General features: G+C 39.0%; 1 protein-coding gene across 2 annotated transcripts in view; it reads right to left on the bottom strand.

The window, feature by feature from the left end:
- Positions 1-8,275, bottom strand: part of Ccdc126 (coiled-coil domain containing 126) — a 28,382-nt gene extending 20,107 nt beyond the window's left edge. The window contains exon 1 of one of the 2 annotated variants that reach the window (XM_063239496.1): positions 8,088-8,275. The gene's annotated coding sequence lies outside the window, so the exon portion shown is untranslated. Of the gene's footprint in view, positions 1-7,612; positions 7,912-8,087 lie in introns of those variants that run through there. The other variant, XM_013150454.3, reaches the window with a different exon arrangement.
- Positions 8,276-14,046: the final 5,771 nt, after the last annotated feature.

Raw genomic sequence — 14,046 nt, 5'->3', positions numbered from 1 at the left:
ATCCCCAGTACAAACATAAAAACAAAAAAAATAAAAAATAATAATAAACATAGAATTGACATATGATCCAAAATTTCACTTCTGAGTATACACACAAAAAAACTGAAAGCAGGAACTAAAGAAACATTTGTACATCAATGTCCAATCCAACATTATTTACAATAATTAAAAAGGTGGAGACAACCCAGGTGTCCATCAACAGATCAGTAAATAAGTGAAATGTGGCTCTTATATGCAGCTGCTTGTGACTAAAGACCAGTCTGGGCAACTTAGCAAAAACCGATCTCAAAATAAAAAATACAAGGGGCAAGGATATAACTCAATAGCAGAGTATCCCTTAGCAAAGCATCTCTGGGTTTGGTCTCCAACATCACCAAAAAAAACTCCACACAACAAAAAATGTATTTTGGGCCAGGCATGGTGGAACAAACCTGTAATCCCAATCCTTAGAAAGCTGAAGCAGTAGGATTCCAAATTCAACCCCAGCCTGAACACATTGGGGAGACCCTGTCTCAAATTTTTAAAAGACTTTAAAAGGGAGAGGGGGCTGGAAATACAGATTGGTGTGAAGGTCCTGGGTTCAATCCCCAGTACTATAAATAACAACAACAAAAACAACAACATTCTCATTCTATCCTACCTCTAGCCTTAAGGTATGTTTGTTGTATGGTTTGTGTCTAGATGGCCCCCAAAAGGCTCATGCAGAGATAGGGCTTTTTCAGCGGAGGCTGAACCTAGAGTGTGTGATACAGGGATTAAGGGTATGTGATTACTAAATCAGTCCACTGACTGGTTTGGCACCATCCTAATCCCTGTAGTCTGGATAAGATAAAAGGGACAGAAAGACACTATTAACCTCCCTTGTTTCTTTTGCTGTCTTCTGCAGCTGTGAAGTGTTGTCCCTCTGCCATATGCCACTGTGTCGTGGAACCAGCCAGTTATGGACTGAAATTTCTACAAGTTGTGAGCTAAATAAACCTTTTTCCTTTAACTTGGGGTATGAGGTATTTTGTATTAGCAATGAGAGAAAAATAAGACAATACTCTAAAAGTTTCTATATAAAATTACAAAATCTTTACTATTTTTCCTTGATACTAGGATTCGAACTCAGGGCACTTCTACCACTGAGCTAGCCTCCAACTGTTATAAACCCTAAAAAGCAAATTATTTTATTTCCCTAAAGCTTGATGTCCTCACTTTTATAATGGGTAGCAATACCATCTAAAACTGACAAAGATTAAATGATACCTCAGGGCTGGGGCTATAACTCAGGAGTAGAGTGCTTGTTTAACATGCATAAGGGCCTGAGTAAGATCTCTTAATACGTCAAAAATAAACTCATGGTACTTAATAAATATTTTTATAGTATCAGCCACTTATGCAACAGTGTTACAATGAGCCAAAATAAACCTTTCCTAATTCTTAATAATCTGAGCAATTTGAGTTAACACAGGGGCTGTGTTAACAGACCCAAATACTCTTCTGATTAACTCTCATAGGCTAAATTTCTACTGAAAATTTGTGAAGAAGAAATGCTTCATTTATAAAAGGCCCTCAAGTGAAGAAATAATTTGAGCTGAAGAATTATTAGTCCTGAATGGTATAACAGCATAATACTGATGAGAACAGTTCATCTTCCTAACAGCCTAAAAGGATACAAGATAATATACTTGTTTAAATGCTACATAAGTTAGAAGAATTTCAAAACCTTATTGCTTTATTTAGCCTGTTCTGATCTTCTAACCCCCACACATTACTTTGTACCAACTGGTTTTACATATCATATTGTCCAATCACGTGTTGGACACTTGTTTCCTTAATTGTCTCAGGTCCCTTAAAAGCAAGTATAATATGGTTTAAACTACTACCACATCCCCCACAGAACCTGGCAAACAACCAGCAGTCACAGTGAAATGCCTTACTTTATTTTTAAACATATCTCTGAGCCTAACACCACTTTCTCCAAAAAGTAATGTGACATTCCTGCAATGTCTTTTGGGGATAAAAGGGCAGAAGATGAAAATTTGGAGGTAAAATGAACTATCTTTAATTATCCATTTGTGGGCTGGAAGGACTTGAGAAGAAACCAAATCCAATCTCCTAACATTTCAAGATGAACTGAAGAGATGACTTGCCTAAAATGAGACAACCAGTCAGTGGTACAAACTGCCCTGGTCTAGAACATGGATCCTGATCCACCCTCTAGGTATCAGCTCCCTAACCTCCACTAGAAAGGCTGTGTTTGTAAATACTGAATTATTTACAATATTAAATCAAGCTTTTTCTTTTTTCTTTAAAAGAATAAATACAGCTAGAAAATAGTAAAGGCAGTTTGGAGCAATGATCTCAAGATCCTGTAGACGCATAGCTTGGATTACTCATGCGTTTATGAGGTTGGCCCATTAAAGTTTGTAATACACTTTATTCACATGAATCAAAAGTATTACTGAAAGTTGGTACAAGAAGGACTTAAGAATAGGTTTCATACCTCAGTTTTTAAATAGGTCAGAAGTAGAATACAAAAGTGTTAATTTTTTAAAAGATAAATACAAGGTCTTCTGGAGCTACAGACCTTCATCACAATCAACAAACACCTGTGTTCCCCCAAAATAAGACCCACTCAGAAAATAATCAGCCTTGAAAACTAGAAATCAAAAATGCCAGCCACAAGCAGCCAATTCTTGCCTTATCTACTGTCACAACTCTTCTTAGTGGCTACTCTGTAAGGCAGGTACAGCAGGGATAGGCTGATTGGGGCTGGCATTTTTGTGCTCTGGTTTTCAAGGTTATTTTCCAACTAGATCTTATTTTCAAGGAAAAAGGGTAACACATTTCCAGAAAAAAAATATACAAAGGCCCAGATTTTACTATTACAGGTGTGTTCAAAGTATGAAAGAGATTTGTGTCAGGTGGGTTGGCACACCTTTGTAACCCCAATCTTTAGGAGGCCATACAGCAGGAGGATCACTACAAATTTGAGGCCAGCCTCTGTTACATAGTGAGTTCAAGGCCAGCCCAAGCTATATAGTGGAATCCTGTCTCAAAAAAACAAAGAGGGAAAAAAAGAGCTTTGTTTATTCATTCATGTGTTTTTCCATTAATTCATAATATTTATTAAGGTACTATGTGTCAGGAATAGGAGATATAAAAGATGATATAAAATAGGATTGTTATTCTCCTAGAGACTCTGTTTTAGTAGAAGAGGAAAATTAGTAAGTAACAAAACAAGTTAATTTCAGCTTATGATGAACTGATCTGAAGAACATTAATAAAGCGGTATGTGAGGAAGTCTACATGAGGTTTGGGGTCACGAAAAGCCTTCTAAGAAGATAATACTGATTTTAGGTAGTACAAAGTCTGCCTCCTATTTCCTTCCAACTAAAACCATTCTTCTTTCTGACCAGAATCTTAGGAGCAGGTAGTAAATTCCTTATTCCTGCTATCGTTGGTACAAATAAGAATGAGAGGGCTCTCAATCTCTAGTATAAAATGGCCTGGTCTAGAAAAATCAAAGTAAACAGAAGAAAACCCATGTGCAAAGCCGTGAGTTCCCCTTTCTTAGGGAAACAGTAGTTACACTGATAATGTCTGGGACAGTAATGATGTGGTGGTCTTTACCGAAAAACATACTCTTAATGCTGTTTTCTAATATGAAAGGAGTAGTGACAAGGTAAGATATAAACTCTAGGTAGAAATCTGCTATGAAGCATTTTAAGTGCAATTTTTCAAATTAAAATATTCCTTGTTAAGAAACATAGAACAACAAACATAAGTAAATGTTTTTCTAAATTACTATATTTCTAAATTTCTTTATTACTATATGACAAGTGTTAATGTCTCCACTCTAACTTAGGAGATCTTTGGAGCAAAATACTACTCAAAGCTGTTTCATATTTCTTGCCAAATAGCACACATATAAATAACCAGATATTTAACAATTTTTCAGTGGTTTCTCCCTAACAGGAACCTAAAGACAAATGCATCAGAGAAAAGACAAAGAGCCACTAAATATTTAAACCAGAATACTTTCCTTCTAAAAACAAGCAAAGTGAAGCACAAAAAGGATTAATGACGAATGACAAATGGGGAAAATTAGGCATACAAACTCTCAACCTCGGATCCAATGTTTTTCAAAAGCAGAGAAGCAAAAATCAATTTAGCTTATAACTAGCACTTTTCAAAAATCAAGATAAGCAGAAACCATCAGACTAGACTATATAGCGCCTCCAGCCAATTACCATTTCTCAAGCCAACTGAACCAGACAGAGGCGAGATTGAGAACTGGCACCCAGCAGCCCAAGAGCAGCGCAGTCTGAGCTGCCCTGAAGGAAGTGAACACACCTCTTCTCTTCTGTAGGTTCCTGAACTGTCATACGGAACTGTCTTAGGTTCTATACAAGAGTGCCAAGTGACTGAGGACCGAAACGTTAAACCACAACCCAAAATAAACCTTCCTTCCTTATAAAAAAAATACAGTGTACATTCTACAGATTTTGTTTTGTAAAATTTTTGTTTACCTGTTTTTACATACACATAAACGCATAATTATATAACTATAAAGTCTAAATTAAAAAGATCTCTTGCTATGGGTCTCAGTAAAAAGTTTTTAAAACACTGCATTTCATGCTGTCACAAAGCACTTCCTTCTATTTTTTTATGCAATCATTTTAACAGCAACATTAAAAACATTAACAGATGGCTAATCCTACCTTAAAAATCTCTCATTCAAATCTCATTTTTGCATTTATTTAGTGCTGTGTTTTTTGTGGTATTATGACTTAGAGCTAAAAAGTTCTATCAACAATGGCAACAACTAGTAAGCAGAGCAACTCTTACTCAAACATTACTGCCTTAATAATCACTACTCGTTAGACTCCAAGGAACTGACAGCTAGAGGCTTACATTTCTTAGAAAAGTCAAGAGCAACTGGGCATCATAGTGTGCACCAGTTCCAGCCTTGTGGCAAACTGAAGCAGTCAGATAACAAATTCAAGCCCAGTCTGGCCAACTTAGTCACTTAGCAAGACACTGCATAAAAAATAAAAAATAAAAAAAAAAGCAAGAGGATGTAGTTCAGTGGTAGGGTTGGGTTCAGTGGCAAAAAGTGGTTGACTAGTATTCTAGAGGCACTAATTCAATCCCCACTCTCAGAGAAGGAGAGAAGACAGAAGGTAAGAAGCACATTCACAGAGCCCGAGGGGCAGACAGTTCTCTCCAAAAAAAGGCTCAGAAGCCCTCTACAGTCTTGCTCCAGAAATGTAATTTCAGGGGAAAAGTCCATTCCTAAAATATTTTCTCTACATAATACTGCCTAAGGCTAATATCTGGGGAAAGAAATTTAACGTAGGACACAGGCATGTACTTCATAATTAGATCTAAGATTTAAAATGCCTTGAGCCTTGGGATATAGTTACTAGGTTCAATCCACAGCACTAAGAAGTAAAAAAAAATTTTTTTAAATCCACTGCCCTAATAGAAGCTATACTAGAATTCCTGCTAAAATATACAAATATCAATCTCAAAAAATGAGATCATTTTTAGATGGAATCTTTGGATGAGGGAGAAGACAATTGCACAGAAAATTACAAAAATAGATAAAAGAAGGGTAAAGTAGGAATAAAAATAGAAAATGTTACAGCTCAAGGAAAACTAATTGCTGTGCTACAGAAAGAGTTTAATCTAAAGTATATTATGCAATATTAGATACTTCAGTCACAAAGTCTCACTTGCCCACAGCTTCAGCCAATCATGATTAGCACCATGTGTTCCCAACCTCCCCTTCCACAGCTAACTAGACTGGCACTGGGCATCCTTGCCAGCAGCTATCTACAAAAAGAGGCCTCAAAGGAAACCAGGGTTAGCAGAAGATGCTGAAGAGAATTCACAAAGAGAAACAATGAGCTGGGTTAGGGGACTGGCAAACTAAGGTTATAGCAAACACAATAGATAGAGACTATGAAAAGAGACAGAGTAAAGAGAAAGAGAGCTACACATGTCAAAAATGCAAATAAAACATACACAGCTCCTGCAAAAGGGGGCTCTAACTGGATGGTAGGGATGCTGGTTTGGGGCAATTTTCCAGTTCTTTCAAGTGTAACCCCTTCCTCAAAGTGGTCTAAGAGAACTATATGACCTGGAGCAGGAAAAAATCCTTGAACACAAATGTGGGATCAAAATGGTTCACATCAATTTTTTCCCCGTGTTCAAAAGAACCTTTAAAAACCCTTAGCATTGAAGGTCTGAGCTAGAAGAGTCCTTAGAATCAGATCAATTCACTATTTTAGAGACAAGGATATGCAGGACCACAATGTAACCCTAAAGATACACAGAGAGCGGCAAAGCTGGCACAAGGACCAAGGTCTTATATTTCCATAGTCAACATTCCCTATCCTATGCCGTAAACAGCAACAAACATTTTCCTCCAAATAAGTATTTTTGCCACGTTTTAAAATGAATCAGAAATCTTTATATGCATATATACACATATATGTATATATATGCATATATATATATATGCATTCTCTTAGAATTTAAGTTTTCCACTTATTTTACTCTTAGGCCCTCTATTGTCCCTATAAAATACATTCATTAGATTTCTCCTTCTGTTCTTCATATAAATGTCTTTCAAAGTCACCTGTCACTAAAGAAATTACACAATGTCAGGTCCACTGGCCTCTTCTTCCTACAACTGTGCATTTAAAAGCAGCATTTACTCAAAACATGTTACTTCATATTTACACAATAGTGTATGAAATCTAAATAGTACAGTACAGTCACTTTAAATGAAAAATAAATTTCAATTAAAGGGCATAAAGATTTCCCCTCAAGGGGAAAAAAAAAATCACCAGCGTCAATAGAACTGAGGAGAAAGCAGCGTGAGAATAATCGAAACTGAAATGGGACTAATGTGCATTTTTTTTCAAGTCATTCCTTATCAGATCTATTGAATACATTCAATCTGTTTGAGCACAAAAACTGCAACTTGGAAACACAATTCCCAAGGGAGTAAAAATCATAAACCGGTGCGAAAGTGTAGTGGAACACAGGAAAAAGTTGACATAGGGTAAAGACAAAGATGATGAAGCCCCTGACAGACTGCAACCACTTAGATGCTCACAACACAGTTAAGCCCCTCAAGAATCCTCACAGGACGCAGCTTGGGGCGGAGAGGTGAGTAAGTCCTTGTACAGTGTCCATAGAGCTGATCCCCAGAAAAGCAGAGTCATCAATTTCCTAAGAACATTCTCAGCCATCTTAAAACAGCGGATATTAAGAAGGCATATTTTAAGAAACTACTTAGGGTTAAGGTGAACAAAGAACAAATTTATAATTAACATACAACTTATGGTGCTAATGATCAAACAAAGCAAAGTATAAGAGTTCCAAGTCCAGAGGGTATTTGGGTCCTGGTTAACGGAAAGTATAGGATTCAAAAGATCTTTCCAACCAATGAAGAAATTAATGGTGCAGTCGGTATTTCTTAATTCTGACAACTTAAAGCTCTGTGTTCTTATCCTCGCCTGATGGATGAGGAAAATCAGGCTGAGAGCGTTTAATTAATCAAGAACACAAAAGCGGGCGGCCAGAGAATCAGGGTACGAACCCCGCATACCTGAGCCCCTCTTCTAACCGCCACAGCCAACAAACGACAAGACAGTTTAAGTTCATTCCTGCCGGTCACCAGGGAATGAATTCTGAAAAGGAGTTTTTAAAGGGCATTTGACTTCCTTTCTCTCCCAAAGTAGAACGAAAGTGAGCTGTCAAAACAGAACACGAAGTGAGCGCGGGCGCCAGGCAGCTCTACGTCCCCGAAGCTCGGACTGGCAGCTCCGCTCGGTTACCGCAGCCCGAGCCACGCTCGTCCTCCCGCGCCCGCCCCGGTCCGCGACGGTCGCACCGGAGGGCAGGGACAAAGAGCCCCGGCGGCCGCTGCGCCGTCCGACCCCGGCCCGGTTCCGCTGTCGCGGAGGGCGGAGTCCGGGCGGGGGGCGCGGCACGGAGGGCGGACGGACGGACCCAGAGACGCCCCCTCCTCCCCGCTCGCGCCCGCGCCCGCGCCCGCGCTCGCGCCCCCTCCGCCCCCTTGCCTGTGGGCTTCCTGTCGCGGTCGCCGCCACCGCGGCGCTCCTGAGTCCAAGCGGCGCAGCCGAAGCCGTGGAGCGGGCGTCAGCAGCGTCTCCTGCTCGAGAAGCAGCCAGCAGGTCGGGATGGAGAAAGGCCAGGGGTTGAGAATCAGGACGAGGCTGGCTCCCGGCATGCGGAGATAGTATTCTCCTCGCCCCTGGCACTCCGCTTCCGCTCCGCCTCCCGGCCCGGCCCTTCCCCCACTTCGGGGGCCGGCGCCCGGCGGCATTGTGGGGAATGTAGTCTCTGCGGGAGGCAGCGGCGGCACGTGCTCGCACCTGCCCCACTAGGACTCCTGGTTCGCGAGAGCTTGACAGCCTGAGAAGGGCGGCTGGCTCCGCTCTCCACATCAAAAGAGAAGGTAGGAGGCCCACCTCATCTCCAATTTCCTGCAGGTGTTGACAGGAGGGCGCTGGTGTCACTTTGCCAACCTTCTGTCTTGAACGTCCCAGTGCAGTTATTAACTTGAAGTGGAAGTTAAGTATGCATGTGTGTCCATTATTGCCAATGAAGATTGTGAGCCACTGGAGTAAGCCAAGAAAAGTAAAAGGACTAAAGATTAAAAAGGAGGAAACATAATTACTTTCTTTAAAAATGATATATTATGCATATGCCCAATTCAAAAGAACCTGCAAATAAATTGTTACAATTAGCAGAGTTTAACAAAGTTAATAGATTTTTTTAAAATCTAGATTTGGGGTTTAAATGGTAGAGCACTTGTCTAGCATACCCATGCCCCTGGATTGTACATCTAACACCAATAAGTAAATAATTTTAAAAATTCAAGCTGTCATGGTATATGTCTGTGTCCCCCAGGCCTCATAAGTTTGCATTATGCATTTATTATTTGTTCATTGTCTGGTGCTTGAATTGATGGTGTCAGTGCACCGCCCACAAAGGAGTGGAGCCAGGATGTGATGTAATGGCAGGAAGAAGGTGTGTCTTGCTCTTTGCAGGTTTCAGCTTGCTGTTGGCAGTCGCCATGAACTGTGGCCTAGCCATGCCCGCCTGCCTTGGAGCCAACTGAGTGTGGACTGATACCTCCAAAAACTGTTCCTTTCCCAACTTTGGGCTTCAGGTATTTTGTCTCAGCGACGAGTAAAAAGTAACTAAGACACAAGCCAAGCCTAGTAGCTCATGGCTGTCATTCCAGATACTGGGGAGACAGAGGCAGAGGAATATGGCAAATTCAAGGCCAACCTGGGTAACTTAGTGAATCTCAGTATCAAAATAAAAAGGCCTGGGATTGTAGCTCAGTGGTAGTATTTGACTATCTTGCAAGAGGCCAAGGTTTAATACCTAGTACCACCAAAAACAAATTTCTATATGCCAGAAAAAGTATAATTAATTTTTAAAAGATATCATTTGTAGTATCTTCAAATATCAAATACCTGGGAATAAAGAAAAGCAAATCTATAAAGAAAACATTGAAAGACACCAAAAAAGACCTACATAAATCATAACTGTAAATGTCCATAGATTAGAAAATTCAATACTGAAGACAATAGTCTTTCTAAATCTAAACAAAATCTTGATAGATTTTTCTGTGTGATAAATACAGAAACTTGACAAGTTTATTTAAAATTTTATGGAAGAGCAAAATAAGCATTCAGGAGAACAAGAAATGAGGAAAAGAGGAGGGAAGGAGAAGAAAAATTCATGTTGTCAACTATCAAGCTGTGTCACAAAGCCATAGTAAGTAAGGCAGTATGGTTTTGGATCAAATATATCAATGAAACAGAAAATACTAATGAGGCAATAAACAATAGAGAACCCAGAAAGTCTCTTCCATATATGAGAACTTGATGTATGTTGCCATGGTGGCAGTTCCAAGCAATGCCTAAAGAACAAGTTTCAGTAAGTAGCTGATGTTGGGAAAAAAATAGCCCTACAAGAGGGTAAAAAGTGAAATTGGATTCTCCATGTTATTTATTCACAAGAAATTAGTTCCAGGTAGATCATACACAAATTTGAAAGGCAAAATAATAAAACATTGGATCCAGGTGTGGTGGCACATTCCTGCAATTCCAGCACTTGGGAGGCTGAGGCAGGTGATAGTTCCAAGTTCAAGACCAGCCCAGGCTACAACGTGAGCCTACAACCAGCCTGAACCGCGTAAACTAAGACCCTGTCTCAAAAAGAAAAAAATAATAGTAATAATAATAATAAGACATCAACTGTTTTGTTTTTAAAGATCACATAAGAGCATACAACTGTGACTTAAGGGTAGGGAACAGGCTGTTGGGGGGGGGGGAGGTAAGTGGACCAAGAATAAACTCAGGAACTTGCTTTGCCAAGCAGGCACCATGCCACTGAACTATACCCTAAACCCCCTGGACCTTTTAAAACTAATCCAAAAAACCCTATCTATAACAGAAAAATTGATAAATATGCTACATTAAAACTCAGTTTCATCAAATTACACCATTAAAGAGGGTGAAAGAGAAGCTTCAGAGTGGTATAAGAAATTTATAATACATATAACTGAGAAGCCTTGTAACTAGAATATATAAAAACTGCAGTCAGAAGAAAAAATATTGAAGCTGGACATGGTGGTGCATACTTATAATCCCAGCCCTCAGGGAGACAGTGGCAGCAGGATCACAAATTCAAGAGAAGCCTAAGGTAGCTCTAAGGAAGGTCAAAGCCAGGCGTAGTGTCTCATGCCTGTAATTCCAACACTCGGAAGGCTGAGGCAGAAGGATTGTTGCCAGTTCAAGACTAGCCTGGGCTACAAAGTGAGCCAAGGTGAGCCCAAACTGCATAGGGAGGTCCTGTCTCAAAAAAACCCACAAAAATAAGTAAATAAATAAATAAATAAGGGAGGTCAAGACCACTTGGATGACACAACCAGAATCTGTCAAAAAAAAAGAAGAAAGAAAAAAGAAAAGAAAATGCTTATTTATGTGTTAAAACTATAAATAAAAGCAAACAATTGATTACTATAAAAGTGTGATTAATGGCCATATCAGAAAGCCTTGTGAAGAGGGAGATGATATTGGGAAATAGCAGGTTGACGTTTTATAAATCCTCTATTCCTTGCTGCAGCTGGTGTTTACATTATTGGAGACTTATACTTTGTTAGACTTTATTGTTTATACATGCTTCCAAATATATGTTCTCTAATTTAAAATTAGAACTAGAATCAAATTGCCTTCATTCAATTCTAGGCCCTACAACTATTTGTACTGGGACCTAGAATTAGGCAAGTTCTGTAACCTCGCTGTTATGGTTTAGGTCTAAAATGACCAAGGCCTTCTGTGTTTGGAAAACGATTAGGTTACAGGGGTGTCATGGCTGACTTGCTATTAGACAGGGCCTTGTCAAAAGGGGGAAGTCACTGGGGGCAAGACCTGGAAGGGGAGACCTCCCTCCCCACCCCTCTCTTTGCTGTCTCTGCTTTCTGGCTGTTGATGTGAGCAAGCTTTCCTTGACCAACCCTTCTACCATGGTGCTTCTTCCTGGAGCCAGTCCGTCATGCAAAGACTGAAACTTCTAAAATGAGAACCAACATAAACCTCTTTTCCTCTAAGTTCTGGGTGTTGGGTTTTGTGTCTCAGCAATGAGCAACTGACTGAGTTGCTCACTAAGCCTACCTCTAAAATTTCAGTCGTAAGAATATTAGGATATTTGAAAAGAATATAAGTTGATGTGTATAAAGTGGTTTTTACTGTGCTCCATCCATGGCAGGTCCTCAGGAAATATCAGTTATTATTATAACCACAATAAAGCATTTTAGACACTGAAGCAGGTAAATCAGGAGATGGTCTTTTATGGTTATGGCATAGAGTATAGAGGTGAAGATTAAGTATTCAGTCTCAGCGGAACATAGTATCTGCTGTCTGGAGAGAAAAAAATTTGCATATTAATGGAAAATGTTTGCACGGTAGGCAGACACAAAGAGAAAGAAACAATATGGATCATGTACAAAATGGAATTCTCTGAACACAGATTTTCTTTAATCTCTAACATAATGTACAAGGTATGTACCATTGTTGCCTTCTGATTGAAATTTCTTTTAATTTTTTTTCTCCTTGATATAAAATGGATTTAGGGAAAAAGGGGAAAAAATTCTCTAATACTGCTACATGTGACTTTTTTTGTGTATGTGAGACAAGGTTTTTTCCTATCTAGTTCAGGCTAGCCATGAACTCACTATGCAGCCCATTCTGATCGCAAGTTCAAGGCAATCCTCTGGTCTCAACCTCTTGAGTGCCAGGAAAACACACATGCACCATCACACCCAGTCACATGAGACTTGAGAACTTGCAGTATAAATAATCTGAATTGAGATGTGCTGTAAATATAATGGATACACCAAATATTTGAAGACTTAGTACAAAGAAATTCAAAAAACTAGGGTTTTTAAATATAATCAATATTTAAATAGAATACATTATAAAATCAGTTTTTTTACCTTTAAAATATTACTACAATTGAATCTAATGACCTACTGCTATTAACTACTATTGAGCCATTTCCCCTTGTGTGGCTCAAATATTCATAAGCTGAATCTCGGGACAATTCTTCCTTGGACGAACAAAAACAAATTCTCAACTGAAAGAGAAAGAAATAATTCTCTATGACTTCAAAAGCATGAAAAAAGCAAGCAAAAGCAGTCATTCCACAGTTTCTCTTGCATTGTTGCTTTCAAGTGCACGCTTTATGGGAGGAACTATGTTTACTTGACATAAAGGCATTTGTGAATTTAAGAAATCCTTTTTGCCTTTTATTAGCCATAAATCAGCAAGGAATATGGCTTCTGGAAGGAAGGAACACACAGCACTCCTCTAACTGCTAAGCAATTGGCACTGATTGCCAGGTGCTGCTTGGGCAGGAGACAGAATTAGACTAAAAAGAAAACAAGAAAGAAAGTGAGAAGACACTTTTAAGCAAGATGCAACCCCAAACTTTTGCTCACAAAAGGCAAAGCCAGCATGCAATGAGGTGAAACAGCCACCCAGCTGGACTCTCTGAAGTGCTAACAGCAGAAGCAAAAAGCAAATGAGCAGGCTCTAGAAAAAGTCAATTCAGAAATCATCTCTCAGATAACTCACTGAGATGGTGACCATAATGAAGGACCTGGTTACTGACTCTAGAGCAAGTACAAAGAAAAAGAAGAAGAAGAAGAAGAGCTTAAGGAAGTTACAGAAACCATGAATGTTAACATAGGAAAGAATTGGAATCCATGCAACAGATTCAAGTAAATATCCAGAAGATTAAAAATTCCTTTGAATGTATACACAACAAAATGACCAATGTAAGGGCAGACTATCAGATATAGAAAACAGGATTATGGTTAATGACCATGAAAAAATTTAAGATTTAGAAAAAGATGTCTTAAGATTTAAAATTTAATCAGCAGCATAAGCACCTGCCTTGCAAGCATGCAGTTGTGAGTTCGATCCCCAGTACCAATAAAAAAAAAAAAAAAAAAAAGATTTAAAATTTAAGAAAAGGTTTCGTAAAAATGGCTAGACCTGGGGCTGGGGATTTAGCTCAGTAGTATAAGTCCCTGCTTGGTAAGTGCAAGTTGGGAGTTTGATCCCCAGTAACAAAAAAATAATAAAATAAAACCAAGAACCATGAGAAATCAATCCAGCAACAGCTAGATGCTGCAAAGAAGAATAACATAAAATTAATCAGAGTCAATGAAAAAGCAGGAGATAATACAAATGATTTTAAAAAAAAAAAAAACTTTTTCAGAATTAATGGCAGAAAAATTCCAAGCATGGAAAAGGAATTTAACATACAGATAAGCAAGATAGGCTGGGGATTTAGCTCAGTAGCTTAAGTGCCTGCCTGGCAAGCATGAGGTCATGAGGTCATGAGGTCATGAGTTCGATCCCCACACCAAAAAAAAAAAAAAAAAAAAAAAAAGTACTCAGATAAGCAAGATATATAGAACTCCATTAGGCATAA

This window comes from Cavia porcellus, unplaced genomic scaffold (assembly GCF_034190915.1).
Source record: "Cavia porcellus strain 051 isolate PalLab524CR breed Dunkin Hartley unplaced genomic scaffold, mCavPor4.1 scaffold_2, whole genome shotgun sequence".
Classification (NCBI taxonomy): domain Eukaryota; kingdom Metazoa; phylum Chordata; class Mammalia; order Rodentia; family Caviidae; genus Cavia; species Cavia porcellus.
Note: the sequence above shows the minus strand (reverse complement) of the source record. Positions and strands in the feature narration are given on the sequence as shown.